General features: G+C 41.1%; 1 protein-coding gene across 1 annotated transcript in view; it reads left to right on the top strand.

Annotated features, from left to right (window-relative positions):
• SEMA5A (semaphorin 5A) overlaps positions 1 to 22,931 on the top strand; it is a 517,335-nt gene that overhangs the window by 100,163 nt on the left and 394,241 nt on the right. The window contains exon 2 of the mRNA XM_025388084.1: positions 12,878 to 12,974. The gene's annotated coding sequence lies outside the window, so the exon portion shown is untranslated. The remainder of the gene's footprint in view (positions 1 to 12,877; positions 12,975 to 22,931) is intronic.

The following is a 22,931-nucleotide window of genomic DNA, read 5'->3' as shown; positions in this document are numbered from 1 at the left end:
TTTTTTTTTTTTTTGAGACGGAGTCTCGCTCTGTCACCCAGGCTGGACTGCAGTGGCCGGATCTCAGCTCACTGCAAGCTCCGCCTCCCGGGTTCACGCCATTCTCCGGCCTCAGCCTCCCGAGTAGCTGGGACTACAGGCACCCGCCACCTCGCCCGGCTAGTTTTTTGTATTTCTTAATAGAGACGGGGTTTCACCGTGTTAGCCAGGATGGTCTCGATCTCCTGACCTCGTGATCCGCCCGTCTCGGCCTCCCAAAGTGCTGGGATTACAGGCTTGAGCCACCGCGCCCGGCCAAAGTTGAGTCCTTTTATGAGCATGAACAGGATGGACAGCCATTGTTATGTAAAACAGGGGAATCTAATCTCCTATGAATAGCATGGAAGGTTCTTCTGAGACTAGAAAACCTCCTAAGGAGGATTGAAAAGAGAATTTTATTTTGAGGAAAGATGGGATCAAGGTAGGCTTAGAGCCTCTGGACGTGGAAGCTGCAGTTTTCTCTAATCACTTGTAAGAAAGGGACTCCTGCACGCTGCTATCTGCCAAATGTTACCCAAGCACCTTCTCTGTGTGTGGTATCTTCTAGATCTGGGTGAGGCTCAGGTCATCTCCAGGTACCACCCGGATTAATTTTCCCTGCATTTTTGGGTGATTTTGATTGATGTTAGAGCTAACTTTAGGGATATGCCCCTGTTAATATTTACACACATTCGGAGATAAAAGTGAGAAATGTTCATCAAACTGTTGTTCTTTTTTTTCTTTTTTCTTTCTTCAACTTTTATTTTAAGTTCCAGGGTGCATGTGCAGGATGCGTAGGTTTATTGAAGAGGTAAACATGTGTCATGGTGGTTTGTTGCACAGGTCAACCCATCGCCTAGATATTAAGCCCAGCGTCCATTAGCTATTCTTCCTGATGCTCTCCCTCCCCCATACTCCCAACAGGTCCCAATGTGTGTTGTTCCCCGCCATGTATCCATGCATTCTCATTGTTCACCTACCACTTGTAAGTGAGAACATGTGGTGTTTGGTTTTCTGTTTCTGCATTAGTTTGCTGAGGATAATGGCTTCCAACCTCATCCGTGTCCCTGCAGAGTTCATGATCTTGTCCCTATTAACGGCTACATAGTATTCCATGATGTACATGTACCCCATTTTCTTTATCCAGGCTATCACTGATGGGCATTTAGATTGATTCCATGTCTTTGCTATTGTGAGTAGTACTGCAATGAACATACGGGTACATGTATCTTTATAACAGAATGATTTATATTCCTTTGGGTACATGCTCAGTAATGAAATTGCTGGGTCAAATGGTATTTCTGCCTCTAGGTCTTTGAGGAATCACCACACTGTCTTCCAAATGGTTGAATTAATTTCCATTCCCACCAACTAAACTGTTATTCTTGAATATGCTCATTTACTTGGGCATGGCCTTGGGAATGCCAAGTCAGCTGACTAAGACAGAAGCCCACCCTTGACCAGGAGACAGAGAAGTAAACAATGGAGGGTGATGGGAGAAACAGAAAGGCCAGCATCAAGTGTCACCGTCACAGAGGAGAGGCAACCACATCACACTGGGATGTCAGGGCCACCTGGATTTCAGAGAGCCAGCAGGCAAGGCTGTTAGGATGAATGGCTTCAGTGATGAAGTCAAGCCAATAAGAGAAAATCTAAAGAACAAGAATTACAGAGATTTGGATTTAGTTTCATAAATAAACTTCACGGGTACCACAAGGAGAGGTGTTACTATCTCAATGGCTTAGCAAATCAAAACCAAAAAGCTGAGTAACACCAGCAGTCAGTTTAATACTGTTCATGCCACAGAGGGAGGGGAGGAGTTGTCTTGACAGATGATGAATGGGAAACATAAACCCAATTCCATTGTTGGGATAGGCAGAAAGGGCGGGGCTAACTCCCTGCTAGGGGTTTACCATGTGTCAGGCATAGCCCTAAGCACTGTCTGTGTAAAATAATGAAACACAGTTTTGTCAAACATGGTTTGCATTTCAGATTGGTCTTGTTTCCTTCCCATTGAGTTTCACAGCGTGGACTTCTATTGAATGTTGGCAGTTGGGATGGACTCTGGCTCCTTTAATAATTGGTGAAGTTAGAACTTTCCTGAGATTATTCATGGTTTCTCTTCCAACTCTATATGTTAGGTCCGCAGGATAGCTCAGCAAGGTTGGGGAGAGTGTTCAAAGTAAAGAGGACACTGTTAAATCAAGTTCCTGGGTTGAATTTTTAAGGGTATGTGTTGGAAAACAAAGGGAAGAAGCATCTTGGCCCCTCCAAAAGTGCATCCACTTCCCCAGCAGGTTGACTTCAGGACATGCTGACCTTTTGGTTCTGTTTGGGTGTCCGACTGGATCAGGTTTTCTCCTAGATGAAGGCTGCAGAGTGGGCAGAGCGGCACCATGACTAATCAAAGGCAGCTGGCATGGGTGCTTTTGCATATTAGTGAAACTGTTCCATGTCTTCATTTGGGAGGAAGTTTCAGGACAGTTTGTGCTAAAATGGATGACATGACTCATTGCCAAATGTGAAAAAAATAAGTCATTACATTCCCCCACATGTGTAAACTCTCTAAACACAGCAGTGTTTATAGGAAGGTAAGACACCATCTGTTTTGTTGTGTTGTAGCTTATTTCTCCTTTTTAATCACTAATTTATATTGAGAGGATGACAAATAGAACAGAATTAGATTTTTGGTTATGCAACACACTCAGGGATTCGTATAGTGTTAAGTTCTCTATAGAACATGAAACGAATGTTTAGGTGGAATGATTCACATTCCTGAGCAACTTGCCTGCATGCCGTAATGCGAAAGTGGGATGCTTTTTTCTTCTTTAGGCCTTGGTGCCCATCTTGGATGATGAAAGACCCAACAGGTCATTGGGACTGATTCAGAAGGATTTAAAAGTCTTCTTTTTCATGTATTCAAAGAAGCAAACATTCTAAAACGACTCCAGAGCATTCGCTAGATTTAAGCCAGAATAGAACACCAGAGTTTGTCTTCCAAGGCAAAACACAATTGGCTTGGCCCAGATCATTGTATATACCATGTAAAACAGTGACACTAGGGCTTAAGTATCTAAAATAAGTGAAGTCACGGAGAGCCCAATATGCACATTGGATTGGCTTGCACGGGTTTATACTAATCTCCTTTCCATTACAGAGTCGAAGGAGCAAATCCTTTCATTTCTCTTTTCTGAGTTTGTAGTTGGAAACTTCTGAAAATCTACTGCCTGTTCTGTTTTTAGGAAAATATTTTTCTGAATGATTTTATCAATTGCCATTTCACTAATAATTCATTGTGAATTTCAGTTAGCCAACTTTTATGGGATAAATGAGCTCCTCTCTGTTTTCATATTTCTCAACAGACCTGTCTGCCTCAGCTCAGCTTTTTCTCTGAGAAAGGTTTGGTGTCAGATGTGGTTTAATCTGTGGCAGGCATTTTGCTCTTCTATGTAATGACCCAAGGGTTGATATAAGAACCCAGCCCATTTTTTTTTTTTAATGTTTTAACAGAGATAGTTAAGTAACAAGAGGAGTTAAATAATTTTTTAAAGAGTTAAATCTTAATATTAGAATTAAATCTTAGCTTTAGGTCTAGAGTTAAATCTTGAATCTCCTCTGTGTGGGCAAACTGCTGCTTACAGAGTCAGTCTTGTTGGATGTGTAGTTCTGAATAAGTAGGAATTGAGAGACCACATTTTTCAAAGGGTCTCAGACACCCTTTTTTCCTGGGCTCTGAGATTTTCCTCTACAAAGGATTGATCAATTTAGCTGTCAGAGTGGAAGCCCAGAGGCCGGTTGTCCATGCAAATTAACCAGTTGTGCAAGCGCTTCAAAATTGCCTGCATGAAAAGTGAGCCTGCCCTTTGAAAATCTGGCACATGGTGGCTGAAATAAGAAAGTATTCACTATTCTGAGGCCCTGGTGTCCTTAGAGAGCCCATAACAGAAATTGCTCATTTTGAGCAGTTGCTTAGTTTTTGGCAACCTGTTTGCTTTAATAAAGAAGTCATTTTTGCCCCTGTCTTTCTTTTCCTCAGCCCCCATGCCTCTTTGCAGCTCAGAACACATCATTGTCTCGTGTGGGAGTAATGAAATAGGAAGTGTTTACTCCAGCTTTATTTCCGTTACTGAGGCAATACTGAGGACCAGCTATTTCTACTAGCTTTAAATATTCACCAAAGGATAATCTGCATGAAGACAGAATGGAAAACAATTGGATTTCTTCCTCCCAAACTGTTGTTAGGATTAGTCAATGCTTTGAGGAACAAAATCCCCTGTTACTTTGTTTATTCTTCTTTAGGTCTGAGTTATGTTTAATATTTCTAGATCATTCCATTCACAGTGACTACCGTCTGATGGAGAGAGGGGTCTCAGGCTGGATCTGGGCATGAAGGCTCCAAATGGGAAGAGTGTATCTCTTTCATGCCATCTTACTCTTTGGATACAACTTGTAGAAGTGCCTGCTCTTCTGTACAGGAAAGTCGCACTTGCCCCTGCCAGTCATCGAGGCAGATGTTTGCATGATTAAATGACCTAGGTGTGAGGTCATCTGTCATCACGTGAGGACTTACTGTCCATGAGGCCTTGACCTTTGGGACTGGTCGCCAGGTGTTCTTACTTTGGCCCTGTGGGAGCCAGAGACTCAGTGAAGGGCAATCTCAACATCTGACACTTTCTTTTTTTTTTTTTTTTTAATGGCATGAGAAATATTTAATGAAGGGATTCTTTATTAAATGTTCTTGATAAATATGTGGAATTATTTCTAGATCAAATATCAGCTGGTTGCTAATGAGATTGTTTGTGATTTGGGGAAAAGCGATTCCAAAGGCTGAATTCCTTGAGGGCAGAGACCTCCCATGTCATTGTGGTCTTACGCATGTCATTCAGCATAACACCCAGTGTGCTAAACTGGGATACGGGAAAAAGTCTCTGATTGGACGTACAAGCGATGTGGAAAGTAAGGCCATTTATTTGCTTATTGGAATGCAATATTGTTGCATTTTATATCTATAATGATCTGATTATAAATATGTGTGTGTGCTCTCTCTGTACATTTGTCCCACAGTTTGTGTAAGGTCTCTAACTTTCTAAAGCCACGGGTGTTTGCATCAGTGCTGTCCCTGCTAGAGACACGACTTCGTTCAGAACCTGTTTGTCTGTGCAGAGCTTGGCTGGGGTCATGCACAGATTCTGTATTTAGGCCGGTGCAGGCAAACCAAGCGGCAAAGGAACATCATTAAGAAAGAAAAACCTTTAAGAGCTGGGCCTACTATATCCTATCTCTTTCTAACTCTGCTGTCAGCACTTAGACATCAAAATGTCAAATACTGTTCAAAATTTAGGTGGTGCAACTACTGGGTATCTACCCAAAGGAAAATAAGTCACCATATGAAAAAGATACTTGCACATGCATGTTTATAGGAGCACAATTCACAATCGCAGAAATGTGGAACCAGTCCAAGTGCTCACCAATGAACAAGTGGATAAAGAAACTGTGGTATATCTATACAATGGAATACTACTCAGCCATAAACAGGAATGAATTCATGGCATTCACAGCGACCTGGATGAGATTAGAGAATATTATTCTAAGTGAAGTAATGCAGGAATGGAAAACCAAACATCATATGTTCTTATTTATAAGTGGGAGCTAAGTTATGAGGATGCAAAGGCGTAAGAATTACACAATGACCTTTGGGGACTCGGGGGAAAGGGTGGGAGGTGGTGAGGGATAAAAGACTACAAATAGGGTACAGTGTATACTGCTCGGGTGATGGGTGCACCAAAATCTCACAAATCACCACAAAAGAACTTACTCATATAACCAAACACCACCTGTTTCCCAATAACCTATGGAAATTAAATAAAAAATTAAAGAAAAAACACTAAAAAAAATTTAAGTGGTGATATTGAACAAATCCAGAGATCTATCTTTAAAAATTACCCCATTTTTCATTTGAGTCCTGACCCTGTCTTGAATGTAAAGTGGCCAGCAATCTTATATTTGGGAGTCTCAATGGACTTGCTCCACGGACCAGCTTCTGACCCCAACCAGTGCTGGCCTGTAGAGGAGAGAAGGGGAGGGGTATGCGGCTGCTCCCTGGACCATGGTAAGAGTGGCTGGGGCTGGCTGCTGCCTTCATCGTACAATTTCTTCATCACCTCAAGCTTTTGTGCATTTTGCTTTTCCTTTTCAAATTGTTTCCTTGAATGCTGGAATATTTGCTCAGGAATGTGGTGGCAGGTGACAGCAGACGTTCTGCCAGTGGAAGGAAATGGCCAGGAACTGGCCTGCCTCCTTCGTACCTGAAGCTGACATTGCTGTTATTTGTATCCTTCAAAGACATCTAATGCAGGCGTGAGAACCATAGCTAATAAAATTATATGGTATTTAGAACTTTTGTGAAATAAGTAGATTTTAGCTGCTCTTACCTCAAAAAATGTGACTATGTGAGATGATAAATATGTTAATTTGCTTCACTATGGTAACCATTTTACTATCTCTATGTCACCATTACATCATGTTGTAAACCTCAATTTTCCATAAAATTTATTTTAACAAAAGTTGAAGGAAACAATAAAGATCCATTTTATAATGATAGATTATATAATATTTTTCGGTAGGCTGCACTATTTCAGGACATCCTGTTACCCCTGTAGCTGCTTGTAGTGTATTTTTCTTCCCCCTCTTCCTTTTGTCTTGCTCTTCCTTCCCCCTCCCCTCTCTCTGCTTTCTTCCCTACCACTTTTGCCTCAAAGGCTTGTTCTCTGTTCCTGTCACACACTCTTTGTTTTCTTGAGTGCCTGGGGTTTCCAAGGATCCCCAACACAGAGATTGCCATTCTTTCAAGGGACATTGTTATCCTAAATGTCCAGTGTTGATTTATCTAAGCGCATTTGTGTGGAGACCACCTATGTGGAACAAGTGACAGAGGCTGTCAGAGGTGACCTCATGGAAGCCTGGACAGCCGGGCTAGGGACAGTGACAGAAAGGGTTGCAGTGCTTACAGCCAGAGTGAATGGCATTTCATTATCCCACAGCCCACCTCTGAGTGCTGGGTCCTCCGCATAGTTCCTTTCAGTCAAACCAGTGGCACTGGATGAAGGCACTTCCAAAAATAATGCCCTTTACTCATTTTGTATTTTAATTCCTACTAAGAAAATTCTGATTTTCGTCATTTAGGTTATTGCCCTAAATTCAAGAACATTCATTCCTCAGTAAGTACATGCTGAGTTTTTAGACTGATGTTTCTATATAAGTGATTCCTTGCAAAAATGGACTGTGATGTTTTGTCTTTTTATTTAGCATATTTTAAAATCTATTTTAGAAGGTTAATATATTTCTGGGAATGTGGAATATCTTTTCTTTGTGAATAATTCCAATGTGATATGCCATTTGTTGCTCCTGGGTTTTAAATGTTGACGTTTAGGGCCCAAGCTGCACACTTAGTCATGTGGGGTCCCCTGACCGTGTTTGCCATGTGGCTTATGGCCATCCTCAGGATCAATGACTTGCTTGAAGAACTCTAAGAATGTATAAAACCTGTTGTATTAGTGATTATGTTTGATCTCAGTCAAAGGGTACAGCAGTACCCTTTACACTCCAGCTGTGGAAAAGGTGCACAGCTGGAGTCCGAGAGAGGCTGGCCAGGAGCTTCTGATGGTCTCTTTCTGGTGGAGACACAGGGACAATGCTTCTTCCCCTACAAGGATATATGGCAACATGCATGGGGTATTGCCAACCAGGCGACTTCACCTGAGCCTTGGTGTCCTGAGTTTTTATTGAGAATTGACCACATAGACACGGCCAGACTAATCCAGGGAGGCCCAAGCCCTCAGCCATTAACCACATAGTTAGCCTAGACTATCTGTGTGGCCTAAAGCTCCCCTAAAACAAAGTCTCTCATCAGGCAGGACATTCTAAGGTCTTAGAGGTGATTTCCCAGGAACTTGGCAAGGGCAAGGTGCATCCTTTACTGTAATTCTCCTCATAATTGGAGTTCTCTGGTGGCAGCTTTTTGCCCCAGTTTCTCCCCTTCTTGTATTGTGCATCCTCTGCAGAGCTGCCATATTCACTCTCCCAAAGTTTGCTCACCCTGACATTCCACTGAACCTTCAGTGACTCTGCCTTCCTTTGGATGATGTCTCATCTCTTTCTCATGTTAACATTCCCTACGATCTGTGTGTCATATACTTTTCCCATCTCTTAGCTGTCTGGAGTGGCTGTTTTGAGCCATCCATCCATGCCCTTGCATGTGAGTGACCTTGCAGGTAGTCATCGTGGCACATGCTCCTGCTAGCCGATGCTGGCTGCCTCCACACACTCGTGATGCCACCCTCCCTGCTCCTTGGCCTCTCACCTGGAATCCACCCTCCTGTTTACTTCCTTGTCTTCCTCAAGAGACTTGAACATGAGGCCAGCTTTCTGTCTGTGATTCTCCTGGCTTTGCAGTCCAGATTTTTACCTTTGTGGGATCACTTTTTTTCACCTATCTCATTCAGTTTGCACTCCTACAAGCTCTTATTGTGGTGGACGCCGTGGTGGGGTTTCCACTCAACTCCAGGGTACCAGGAACTCATGCTTTAACTCACCATGGTGCTGGCCTAAATGGCTCTTCTCTTATACCTGATGACTTTCAGCTGTTCCTCCCTCATCTACCGTTTGTTTCACCTGCAATGCACCCACTAAAACATGCTTCAGCATCTCTTTTAACAGACTCCTTATCTCCTCATCCCTCGGAGCCCACATCACATTTCCCATTTTCAGAAATCTTTTCCTTGACTCTTCTGCCTGTAAGTAACTTTTCTTTCCTCCAATTTATAGTATTTACTGAACTACATAGCAGAAAAATCATATAGAGAGCTCCTGAGAGTGTAATAGTTTCTTGCTTTGTCTTCTAAGCACCCACCAAGGGTGGCCATGGGGCTGCGCTGTGCATGGTGATTAACTGAGGGACTGATGTTGAGAAGCCTGTCAATTAAACGCCATGGCCACTGGTGGAATTCTTGCCTTTGGGAAATGCTGGCCTAGCAGTTCTTAGGTTTCTTGAACCTGTATCTTTTAGGGTTTCTTTTCATCACTCCACTAAACTTTCTGATGCCAGGCGGTCTTTTCTATTTTTATTTCCAGTGTAATCTTACTGTTGTACAGTTTCTAAATTCAGCTCGTAAGACTGGCCTGGCATGTACATTTCTGTCATGTATCTTCAGGATAAAGGCTACCACTCAGCTCTCCTTTCGTGTCCAAAATAATGTTTAAGTCTACATCTTACCTCATTCTGAGTAAGCTGGGCAGGGAAAAGGTGGCATATTTTCGCAGAAAGTCATGTGCTGATGAGCACTTAGTGAGTTATAATTGATATGAAATCTACTTCATGTCGTTCCATTTAGAGACAATTTGAAGAGCGTAGGTGGCCACAGGGCAAAACTTCTGGGAAAGAGTTACTGTTTGTAAATCAAAAGTGTTGTCATGATAATTCTGCACATGTATGTTCATGGTGGCATTTTTAATAAGCAGAACTCTGAAAATTATGACTCAGGATTTCAGAGGTTGTTCGTACCAAGGTTAGTGCTAAGCTAAAAGAGAAAAGAATAAGGGTAATATGGAATTGAGTCAAATAGAGAAATTTCTACATTTACAAAAAATAAGCAGTTTCTTATTAAATGGGTAGTTAAGTGTCGCTTAAAAATTTTCCAACTTCCAGTGTAGTTGGAAAATTTTTAAGCGACACTTACACTGTTGGTGGGATTGTAAACTAGTTCAACCATTATGGAAAACAGTATGGCGATTCCTCAAGGATCTAGAACTAGATGTACCATATGACCCAGCCATCCCATTACTGGGTATATACCCAAAGGATTATAAATCATGCTGCTATAAAGACACATGCACACGTATGTTTATTGCGGCACTATTCACAATAGCAAAGACTTGGAATCAACCCAAATGTCCATCAGTGACAGACTGGATTAAGAAAATGTGGCACATATACACCATGGAATACTATGCAGCCATAAAAAAGGATGAGTTTGTGTCCTTTGTAGGGACATGGATGCAGCTGGAAACCATCATTCTTAGCAAACTATCATAAGAACAGAAAACCAAACACCGCATGTTCTCACTCATAGGTGGGAACTGAACAATGAGATCACTTGGACTCAGGAAGGGGAACATCACACACCGGGGCCTATCATGGGGAGCGGAGAGCAGGGAGGGATCGCATTGGGAGTTATACCTGATGTAAATGACGAGTTGATGGGTGCTGACGAGTTGATGGGTACAGCACAGCAACGTGGCACAAGTATACATATGTAACAAACCTGTACGTTATGCACATGTACCCTAGAACTTAAAGTATAAAAAAAAAAAAAAATTTTCCAACTTCCAGTCTGGGGTGAGCCTCTGGGGCTATGTAATTTCTTTGCCTTTTGGCTTTCTTCTCAGTTTTCTAGAAAATATGTCAGTGATTTATGATTAATGCACTGGCTAATTTATGACCTTGCTGGGAGAGGACAGGGGGTGTCTGCTTCTGGACCTGCAAGAATGGTCGTCTGTTCCTCTAGCTTGGCTCCAACTCAAGGTCTCTGCATTGTTACTGTTGTTTCGGCTCCTGAGTGCACGCTCCCACGCACACGTGGGTGTCCTGGTGAGCACCCTGTCTTCCCCAGGCAAGGGCTGACCCGCAGGAGTAGAAAGTCCCAATACTGTTCACGTGGCTGACAAGCACTAGGCTGGTAAAATATCTTTTTCACCATTTATGTAAACACAGGCATAGTAACAACCCTTTTGGGTGGACACCGTTGAATCCTGCTGCTGGGACCGATTTCCTGTTTAGACATCATATTCTATAGGAAGCTGTGTTTTCCCCCAAGCCCAGAGAGCTCTGTCCTGTGGGTATTGCTTTTCCACAAGGAAGAGGCTGGGTTTTGGAGTCTGTTGGTTGGACCAGGACTGTCTGGCAGTCCATGCTGTGGGCTGTCCGTGCTGAATTCAGCAGGGATGTCTTCTTCCTGCAGTATTTGCTTTCTGGTTGTGTTACTGATTGTGAATTCTTACAATGTTCTTTTTGGCCCCAGTCTCTGTCATTTAAGAGACTGGCCCATATTCTGCAGGTGTGGTTTTGCTGTCCAGCTGAGGGGTCACATCAGCTCATTTGTGACCTCACTGAGGGAGGCAGGAGACCTATTAGCCCTGTTTTTAATGTAGTTCTGAGACGTGGGAACTTACAGAAATTGCCAGCTATTCATGGCAGTAACCAGAGAATCTGTCAAACTTTATTACTTAAATTTCAACTCAGATCTAAACAACTATAAGGATGTTTTAGTAATAATTGTTGTAAAACAGATTTTAGGACTGGAGAGAGGAAGCTTGTGTATTCAAACATGCCATTTAATAAAGAAGTTTCAACTAACATATTTTGTTGCCACACCCAAAGGTGATATTAGTGATGTCGTGAAAAAGCAATTGGCCGCTCTTAGGAATATTTCTGAGACTGAGTGTGCTTCCCTGGCTCCTCTTTTGGCTTCAAGGATTTGCATCTGCACTTTGTCCTGTCCAAAGGATGATGTCACCGACTTTCGAAGACTCTGCTGGGACTGGAGGGTTGGCTGTGCTGCACGATGTGAGGGTGCCTGGGCTGCTGGGGCGTCTCAGGCAGGCATGTCCCAGTGTGTTGCCCTGGGTCACCCCCTTGCTTCCCATGAACATACCAAAGGCCTGTCCTGGAGGAAGGGAGCCTCATGGAGAGGTAGTGCCACCTTGTCCTGTTCCCTGGCCTCTGAACCCTAGGGCTTCTGAAATGGCAATTCAGCAGGTATACAATTTTATAAATTTCCAGCTGCTGTTGTTCAGTTCATTTTCTGCAGGCAGATGGCCTTGGATCATGACTGAAGCTGACTGCCTGGGAATCACTGCCTAGAGGGACAGCCAGAATGTTCTGGGAAGTTCTTTCTCCAATTTTCCCTTCATCAGGGTGGGGAGGAAGAATGTCAGGGTGTTTCACATCTATAGCAGTCAGAAGCTGCCACCTGGGGAGAGAAGAGAGAAACCAGATGAATGAGGAGAACAGAAAAAAGCATGAGCCCTGAAATGCAGTATTTGAAGTCAGGCGTCCTTCACTGGTGATGAACACATTTCTCATATGGATCATAGATGTAAAGTCACCTGCATTCTCAGCTTCTGGCATTCATGTTTCTAGGGAGGCTTGTGTTTTGTGGTCATCTTTCCATCCAACGACAATATCGAGTTTTCAGAATTTTTGTATATTAAATTGAATGAGGAGATTGGACAGGTTTACTTGGTTTTGGCAAAGTGGCTTGTTATTCATGATGTATCATTCTTTTTCTATAAAGCCTCATAACTGTGTACCTAATAAATTAATATGTAAATAAAAATATAAACTCACATTTCTAGCAGAGTTTGTGCTTCTGCCTTTATCTCCTGTTTTTGAAATGCATTGTATAAGGTACCATGTGTTCCAAAAAATGGAATGAGTCATCATGAAATGGATAAATTCATATAATGAATCTTAATTTAATTTTCAGACTGCTTGAGATAATTTCAATGGGTTTGAAATAATGGTTCTTTTGGATGTTTCATGAGAGTTATTTCATCTGTTAACAGCATTTAAACGTTCATTTCTCCTTTTCTGAAGACAAAGAATCTGTTAGTGCACACGATCCTGAACTAGGGTAGCATGATTGTGATGCCAAGCTGTCCTGCGTCACTGCTCTAATCCTACGTGGCTAAAGCAGCTTGTGCTGATTGTTCAGGCTTTAATGGAACTTCATAGAATTCATCACCAATGACCACGTCCTCTTTTAAAATGGTTGACTGGATCTCTCTGTTTTCTTTTTTGAAGTGTTGGTGTGTGAGACTTGGGCCAGAGTGCCCACATGGCTGTGGAGTCAGTGTGATTCATGACTGAGGAAACGCGGCCTCCACCCTCTCTCTCCTTGGTAAGTGAGACATCTAAATGAGAAGGGAAGAAACCAAAATTTTACAGACTGAAATATTTTTGCCAGCTTATGAGCTTTACTTCTGTTATTAAAAACGAAGGTGGGCCGGGTGTGGTGGCTCACGCCTCTAATCCCAGCATTTTGGGAGGCCAAGGAGGGTGGATCACCTGAGGTCAGGGGTTCCAGCCTGGCCAACATGGTGAAACTCCATCTCTACTAAAAATACAAAAATTAGCCTGGCGTGGTGCTATGTGCCTGTAATCCCAGCTCCTTGGGAGGCTGAGACACAAGAATCGCTTAAACCCAGGAGGCAGAGTTTGCAGTGAGCTGAGATTGACCACTGCACTCCAGCCTGAGCGACAGAGCAGGACTCCACCTCAAAATAAATAAATAAATAAATTTAAAAAAAAAAAAAAAAAGAGTGAATGAGCAAGCTTTCAGATAGAGAAACCTTTCAAGTAAAACAATTTTGGTCGTGTGCCACCGCTACATCACTCAGGAACCTGAAGACATGAAAAGGCTTAGATGCTTCTTTGAGTCTTCTGCGCCCCGGTGTGACTGCCCACCGGGTTTCAGTTTTGTCTCCTGCGGTTACCTCTGTGCTCTGCCCCCCAACTTATTTGCAGTGCATACCACTGTCATCTCACTTCCTGTTCTGGGACATTCTGCGGTCCCCTGCACCTGCTGGGTAAACCCTAAACCTCTCATGATACTCTCAGGGATCCTCCTGGTCAGGCCTCCACACAATTTCCTCCTCCCTGGGGCCAGTGATCTGTTCCCACCACCAACTGTGCTTGTTTGGATCTTCCAAAGGCTGGCTCATAAATGCTGGCTTTACTGGAGCCTTTCCTAAACACTTGAGACCTAGGTGTTGCCACTTTCTGGGAAGACTAGAAGAAAGGAAGGGGTGAAGGGGGATAGAGGGCTGGTGGTGTAGGGGAGGAACAAGTAAAGTGAGGGAAAGTGATGGTATCATTCCATTTACTAGTCACTGCAAAGACACTGCCTTTGTTTGTTGACTTATTTATTTTTCTCCCTAACTAAATGACCGTCTCATTGTGGACAGGCTTATATTTCTTCCCAATTCACAAAGTGCTTTGCTGATTTTAGATAATCAAGAGATTTTCTGAATAACTGGTGACCATTCCCACGCTCGGATTTTGAGTTCCCAGTCCCTGTTTTCTTCTATGAGGAAGGAGGCTAGATGGGTCTCAGAGCCGGGCCCTCTGTATAGATGTGTAGATGTGCTCAGCTGAGATGAGAGGCTCTCCTGTGTCGTCCTTACGTTTTGCAGAAGAAACGGATGTCTGCATTTTGCATGTTTCTCCAGCCCACGTAGATTCAGGTTCACATAGTGTCTTAACTGGAAACTCCCGTTCCCTCCTCCATGGAGAACCACAGCACCTGAGAGCTGGAAGGATGACCACATGGAGCCTGTGTTGGCTCGCTTTGGATGCTCAGTGGTCATCATGATATGTGATAGGTAGAGTTATTAGCTAATGTAAGTCCTCACTGTGTGCCAGGCCCTGCGCTGAGATGTTTTCAATTCTCATAACAACCTTTCAGGATTCGGTTATTATGGTCACTGTTTTAAAGATAAGGAAATGGAGGCACCAAAAGCTTAAGTAATCTGCCTGAGATTTGCAGTGAGTCAGAGGCAGAGCTGGGATTTGATTCTATTTTCTTAACCTTTACACAGAACTGCCTCTTAGCACTAACAATGCCTCCCTGGAATAAGCACAGTCAGACATTATTTTTTATTCCTTACTGGAAATACTCAGACTCGTACAGAGAAGCTCAGAACAAATATTAAGAAATCAGTTTTTCAAACAGTAATCTAAATCAAGAATTGGCGAACGTTTTCTGAAAAGTGTGAGAAAACATTTTAGTGCTTACAGGCTGTACAGTCTTTGTTGCGTCACTCTGCCATTGTAGTATGAAAGCAGTCATAGATATATAAGTGAATGGGCATGGCTGTGTTACAATAAAACTTTATTACAAAGACAGGCGGTGGGCTGGATTTGGCCTCCAGGCTAAGCAGCTTTCTGAGCTATGATTAACATGATCCTTGCACTGCTGAAGACCTCATAGTATAGTGAATGAGAGTGTTTCGGGGGACAGTAGGTACTAGTCCCACAATGCAATTTATCTTGGATACTTGGATTTTAATTATCAACAAATTTTAATGAAGTGTATTGTAACTGCAAACCTTACCCCTTGGAATAAGGGCATTTGATGTTCCATTGCTTGACATAGTCTATATGCCCCAAATGTATTACTCTAAGTCTCACCTAAATTACAGCTTTGCTCAAATTAGGGCCTGATAAATATTATTTTCTTGATATTTTGTTAAGCTAGTATATATAACTCATTTATGAAATAACTTTAGATGGTATTTCCTACTTTGGTTTTTACATAGTTTCTAAGAGTGACACTGTTAGTTTGCACCCTTATATATAAGGTGCCTTTTATATATATTATATATATATTGCTGCCTTTTATATATATTAGGGTAAACATGCAATTATCTTGGGCTGTCTGATAATTATGTTGAACAAGAATGTTCTGATCTCAAATATCCCTCTTCTATTATGAGCAAAGACAGAGTTTGAACAGGATTGACATAGTTAAACCATGAAATAACATGGCAATACACTTTGCCACATAAATTGTGGTATGATTGTTTTAAATTTTACATTTTTATTACAAAAGGATATTTCTGACACTTAAAGGCATATTTGACTCTACTATACCATTTACAAAGATGGGCAAAGAAAATTGAAAGACCAATTAATTTGTGTTTCTTTAAGCAATTTAAGCAAGGAACTATTGTATTCATTCATTCATTCATTCTTAGAAATCTATAATTGCAGCAAACTCAAGAGCCTGATAATGTAGTAGAAGTTTTGGAGACATGCCTTTGTCAAGGGGCCACCGGCCCCTAGGTACTTATTCTATGTGCCATGGCAAAGTGTGCTTCACCTTAATGGCAATGATATAAAAAATAAAATTCTGATCATAAAAGTAATGGAAAACTATCCTTGATTCCTTATTAACTGGAAAAGCAAATTGCAGAATAATATATTTGATATAATCCCCTCTTAAAAATAAACACACACGGCCGGGGGCGGTGGCTCAAGCCTGTAATCCCAGCACTTTGGGAGGCCGAGACGGGCAGATCACAAGGTCAGGAGATCGAGACCATCCTGACTAACACGGTGAAACCCCGTCTCTACTAAAAAATACGAAAAACTAGCCGGGCGAGGTGGCGGGCGCCTGTAGTCCCAGCTACTTGGGAGGCTGAGGCAGGAGAATGGCATAAACCTGGGAGGCGGAGCTTTCAGTGAGCTGAGATCTGGCCGCTGCACTCCAGCCTGGGCGACAGAGCAAGACTCTGTCTCAAAAAAAAAAAAATAAAATAAAAATAAAAAAATAAAAAAATAAAAAAGAAATACACACACACACATAATCTCTATACACAAGTTCATGTGTGTTATAAAGTCTACTAGAATATATATTAATATATACCAAACTCTAAGCAGAGATGATCTCTGGAGTACAGGTGTTTGTACTGTATCATCCATGTGATCAGTAAGATTTTCAGGAGTATTATTATTTTTACAATTAAACAAAATTTTAAAGGGCATTAATGTAGTGAATGCTCATTACTGAAAATATATAAAAGAAGGGGAATATTCAACTATAATGCCTCTATCGAAGACAATCACAGATGGCATTTAATGGAGACTTTTATGGAATATTTTTGATAAGCAGTTTAAAGAGTTGAGATAATAGTAAGCATACAATTCTGCAGACTGCTTTTTCACTTATACATACTTTCTCATATTATTGCAAATTGAAGAAAAAACCCTTATTTTAATGTATACATAATATTCTATCATGTAAAGGCACTGTAATGCCATTGCCTGCTCTCTTTTGTGGAACATATGTTGCTTCCAGTTCACCAAAGTCATAGACCATGCTGAAATGCACATGACAAGGGTGATGGGAGACTTCATACGCCTGAGTTCCAATCCTACTTTCTCACTTCGGGTCGGTCACTGTATTTGGTGCATGAAGTACATGCTTCAAAACCAATAGCAATTGTTATTGTAATACTTTCTTTTAATTGAGGGTTAATTCATTAGCTCAGAAGAGCTATAGTTGATTTACTACATAAAACCCAGGGAGTCTTAAAAATCTGCCAGTTTGGCTTTGTAAAAGTATTGTAGATATTTATACTTGATTTATATGCTGGAGAATTTATTTTGCTAAAACAAATTTGAGTATCATTACTCAAAAACTTTGAGTATTATTATTAATTATTTTGGTCAATTTGATAATATTCTTTCTTTATATGTTTTATTTTTTACTTATTGTGTTACTTTGCTAATTTTTTTTCAAGCGATAATTAGCCATTACTCTGAGAAGAGGCAAGAGAAAGAGAGAAAGGAGGAAGGAAGGAGAGGGGGAAGGGGGGGAGAGAGAGAGAGCGAGAGAGAGAGAAACAAACGTGTGTGAGAATTATTTGTCCAGATTTTATAACTGTTTAGCTATAGAGACTCAGTGTTTTTCTTACAGATTTTAAGACTTAATTATTAAGTATATTAACTCATTATTGTCACTGTTTTTTCCCCTATTTCATTTGCTTGTTGCTTTTCCTTTTAAATTTAAATAAGTTTATTTTAGTGATGTCAGATTTTTTCTTGATAATGATTTTAATCAGTGCTTAGGAATTAAACAAAACATTTTCATCTATAAAATGATAATAGTAAAAAAAATTAACAAGATTCTTTACTTTCTTCTGATCTTATTAAAAATATTTAACTGTTTAATTCAGTACCAGTTTAAAATACAGTTTTTAAATATTTAAAATATAGTTTAAATTTAAAATATAGTTTTTCTTTTTAAAATCTTCTCAAAGTTTTATTCTGCCTTTCTTTGTCCTTACTGAAAAAAATCAATCCCCAATTTTAATTTATTGTGGATGTTCGGACAATAACAATATTTGTACAAGTGGGAGAAAATCCCAGCTACATGCTTCTCCTTTCTACAAATAGAGACCTAGTTTAGAACCAGACAACTTAAATGTTCTCATTCTTTTATTCATTCTTCTTTGTTAGGGAAAAGGTAACTTTCTATTTTAAGATTTTGTATAGCCTATGCCTACATTTTAACAACTATATTTCCTTTTTTTAAAATTTTATAGAACTTAACCCATTATATTAACCACGATTAAATCATGATCACAGTGCTTTGCTTCTTGGCTCATTCTTGTACGTAACTTAAGGTGTTTGCATTAAATGTTACATGGCGGGTGTCGAAGACCGAGTTCAGGCTGGTCAAATCACATATGTATGGGTGGATGTCCTCTTTTGTGCAGTCTCGAGCACTGACATAAAATATTAATTTGTTGTGATGTGCTGATGTGCACACAATAATGTTAAGGGCAGGAGTTCCAAAAGACTGAATCTAGATCTCGCTTTCTGAGATTCATAACCACCTGACTGTGGACAGATCAGGCCAAGACTCAGCTCTCAGTCTACTTTTCTTGATTTTGTTGGATTTCTTGGCTATAAAATAAGGAAAGTGAGAAGACATAGGTTTGGGTGTGATAATAGGTAAGGAGGGGTTTAAACTAGACAAAGAGACTAAATATGAAAAGAAAAAGTGCCTGCTGAGTTGCTGACAGTGTTTCTTTTGATGCCACTTCCCTGACAGGAATTTTATTTTGTGATATTTTCAGTGCATCTCTATGTATATTGTTGATACAAGGTACACACTTGCTTAAACATGCTGAGTGATTGTAATTTGGGAGAAAGGTTTAGCCTGTCGTTCTTAATAATGTCAGAAATACAGGGCTGTAGACAGTACTCCTGAGTCCCATCCAATTGTGTAGTCAGCCTGATGGAGAATCCCTGTGAGGCCATCCAGAAAGGCCTGTGCAGAGCTGATCTGTTTTGTCACAAGCATTTCACTCTGCTTACCAAAGTTCACTGACAAGAGAATTGTCAGCTTCCATTATCCCCATTAGAATGCATTGGAATTCCCCCATTATGGAACTTGGGAAATCTTGCCTCTCTCTCTGTTCTCTGCTATTTGAGATTTGGGCCTTTTCCCCTCTTGTGTTTAGGTGAATGTCTGCCAAGTGTGTTATCTTCCTGAAGGTCACCAGCTTTATGGCTACTATAAATATTTGTGAATCACAGCTGTGTGGTGAAGTTCAGAATTCGTTTTCTTTCCTTAGTTTCGTCATGGAGTGAGGCTGGGAGGGATTGATGTGTGCTGTTTATTCTCAGACACCCATTAGAGGGGCAGATGTGTGTGAGGTTAATTGCTTGGAGTTGAAGATCTACATGTGCCCGTAAGGATACTGCCCTCTTGATTACACTGTGTGTAAGATCTTTTTTTGGCAGAACTTTCCTAAGGGCATAAAAATGACCCCATGTTTGGATCTTTGGATTTCATGGGACTTGGGGGATTTTCCTGCCCTGTGGTTTCCTGATCAGAGTATTGGAGAGGCCCCTATAGCTGCAGGGCTGCAAACCGAATCAGTTCACGCTTTATGTAGCGGAGCTTTTCATGGGGGTTTTGTGTGTGTTTGTGTCTCTTTGAGCCTCCCAGGCCACAAAGGAATCAGAGTCATTTTACTTCATTTGTTTTTGTCTAAAGCCTGAGCAGTAACCACTATTGGTTAAACCAAAGCAGAAAAAGGAAAGGTTGGGAAGTTGGTTGGGAGATTCTGGGAAGTAAATACCACCGTATTTTCATATGACAGTATCTAAGAATAGTGCACTTACATTTCCAGTGCTGAGGAATTAGGTAGGTTGATCTAAGTCGTTTACTGTAGCTCAGATTTTTTTTTTAGTACATATAAATTGGGGTACCCCTCTCACAGCTCAGGGGCCACATACTTTTTGAGAACTGTTCCTCTTTTCTCCATTGCAGGCCGCCTCCTTACTACAGTGATGCTTTAAAGGTGAAGTACCTACCCAAGTGGGCCAATCACAGTATCCCAGCTAATGGACACTGATTAATTCTGATAGAAACTCTTAGCCCTAGTTTGGCCAAACTATATCCCATTCCTTTGCTCCTACAGTACTTAAGCAGTTATTTCCTTTCTTTCCTACATAATCAGCTTTTATTTTTCCCTCTATGTTGTTCTTTTTTTTTTCCAATAGGAATGGAAAGATCTACCATCTTAAGAAAATTTGACCTGTGGCCTCTAATTTTTTCTTTAGTTATAACACATTTCTCTCCTCTTTGCTAAAACAAAACAAAACAAAACAACAACAACAAAACACACACAAAACAAAACAAAAAAAAACAAAAAAAAAACCTTTGTTTAAAGTGTTTGCCTGTACTTGTTGTCTTCCATTTCTGTCTTTTTATTTCTTTTTGAGCCCAGTCTGATCCGTCAGTCATTCCTTCAGCACTGTCTAGCCAAGATCACCCATCATTGCCATGTTGCTAAATCCAGCAGTTGAGGCTCAGTCATCATCATACTTAACAGTTAGCAGCTTTTATACTATCAACCCCTCCCACCTCCTTGACATACTTTCTCTACTTGGCTTTAGGATGCTCCATTTCCCTGGCCTGACCTCGTATCTCTGGGCTTTGCATCTTAGCCTCAAATGGTCATCTCCCTGCCGTCCAAGCACTGGAGTCCCATAAGGTTCAGTGCCTGGACCTTGTCTCTTTTCCCACCATTCTCATCATTGAGAAATCTCTTCCAGTCTCATGGCTTTAGTACCATTTGCACACTAATTACTCCCACATGTCTATCTGCAGCCAAAACCTATCCCTAAGCTCCAGAATTATTTATATATTCAACTGCCTATTTAACCTCACAACTGGATGTCTAATTTATGTCTTCAAATTAACCATGTCCAAACTGAGCTCTTTTCTCCCCACATCCCCTAGCCATGTCCTTCTGTAGAGTTCCTCATTTTATTAATGGGAAGTCCAGTCTTCCACTTGCTCAGGCTGAAACACTTGGAATAATATTTGATTATTCTCTTTCTCTGTCACCCCATAATCACTTGTCAACAAATCTTATTGTTATTGTTTTTTTGTTCGACATATATCCAAAATCTTGCCACTTCTCAACACCTTCACTGCTCTCTGCCTCAGCTAAGCTCCCAGCAACTTGGTCCCCGTGAGTGCTCAGGTCTTCCGGCCGTCTCGCTGCTTCTGCTCTTGGGCCTCCATGGTCTTTTCTCTACACAATGACCAGATTGGCTCTCTGCTCAGAATCCTCCACCAGCTGCTGCTTTATTCAAATGGAAAGCCAGCTTCCTCACTTGGCCCGCCAGGCACCACGTGTCCCTTCTTTGTCCTCATCCTCTCTCTTCTCTATCTTTCTCTCCCAAGCATCAGCTTCAGTTTCACTGGCCTCCTTGCTCTCCCTGGAACAGAGTAGCCACGTTCCTTGCCCAGTGTTTTCATTCTGACTGTTTTCTGTGCCTGCAGCACTCTTTACCTGAAGATCCCTGAAGATCGCTCCTTGGCCTACTTCAAGTTTATTCAACTCTTACCTTCTCAGGAGATATTCCTGATCAAATGATTAAAATGGAAACAGTCTCCCTGCTATTATCTATTTTCCTTCTCTGCTTTATTGCTTTTCTTCCAAAGAACTTAACACTGTCTGATATGTGACATATTTTGTTTATCTATTTTATATAACTTCTGCCCCCGCCTTCTCATGTAAGCTCTACCCTGCCAGGGATTTGGCTTATTTTGTTCATTCACTGCTCCATTCCTAGGCGAGGTAAGGGACTAAGATGTAATAAGATGTCAATAATCATTTGTTGAGTAGATGGATTGATGGATGGATTTTTCTGGGACTTTCTGAATTGCAAGACTAATACCCTATTTCTCATTTGGACACAGAGCTGGAAGGCTATGAGCTTGGCTAAGAGAAGAAGAATGGGATTCTTCCTCCCCATCCCCAATCAGAGATGGATGCGTTTGGTATAATTTCCCCCACATCGTTCAGTGGGTAGATATTTGCTTGTTCACCAGTTCTCAGCTAACCTCTCTTGTTTTCCATGAACCTTTCTCTTCCTTCTCCGTAGCCAGGTGAATTAAGTTGCACCCTGTCTGTGTCTGCACACTCCTGTGCACATCCCTGCAATGGCAATTTAAAGTTGGATTCATTGTAGTATTTTGTAAATACATATAGTCCTCCTTCTTCATGCTGTGAAGTCCTTGGCTTGATTATTGCATCCATCTTCCCAATACTTAACACTCTGGCACATAATAAGCACTGAATACGTATGTGTTATTTAATGAAGTGATACAGATGGAAATTTTGTAAAATATAACTTCTCTAATGGTCCTTAAGAGTGTGATAAAATGTGTTCCTCTAGCCTTCTGATTGTGCTATATTTAATTTAAGAGGTTTATTGCATAATTTTACAATAATTAAATAATTATATTTGCTGTAGCCATTATAGACTGTCCTTATATTGTCCAGCCGGGGCCATTCATTTTACTGCTTTCTCAAATAGTCTTCACTGTTTTCCAGTATAACTGAACATCACTTCCAGTGTACCAAAGACAGGAAAGACTGTGAGAGGCTTCTAAAGTCCGTTTCTTATTAATGGTTATCTATAAGTTGTACAGGAGAACAGAAAAGGAAGGTGAGGTATTCAAATAGCATCAAGACCAAAACCAATGTAGCTGCTTTCCTGCACTGTAGGATTCAATATCACTTCCTTCCTGGCATCTAACCTTTCTTAAAGTGAGCATTTGAACACAATCAATCAGTGTTACAGTGGAATTTCATAGTATCGTCTTCAAGGAGTACATATTAAACATAAAAATAGCGCAGCACAGCATGACGGTCAGGTTGTGGGGTAAGCCAAGCTCAGAAGACTGAAATTGTAGTTCCCATAATATAGTTATCTAGATGTACATGTCCAGGGGACAGCACTAATGTTTAAGAGTATCTAC

This window comes from Theropithecus gelada, chromosome 6 (genome assembly GCF_003255815.1).
Source record: "Theropithecus gelada isolate Dixy chromosome 6, Tgel_1.0, whole genome shotgun sequence".
In the NCBI taxonomy this organism is placed as follows: Eukaryota; Metazoa; Chordata; class Mammalia; order Primates; family Cercopithecidae; genus Theropithecus; species Theropithecus gelada.
Note: the sequence above shows the minus strand (reverse complement) of the source record. Positions and strands in the feature narration are given on the sequence as shown.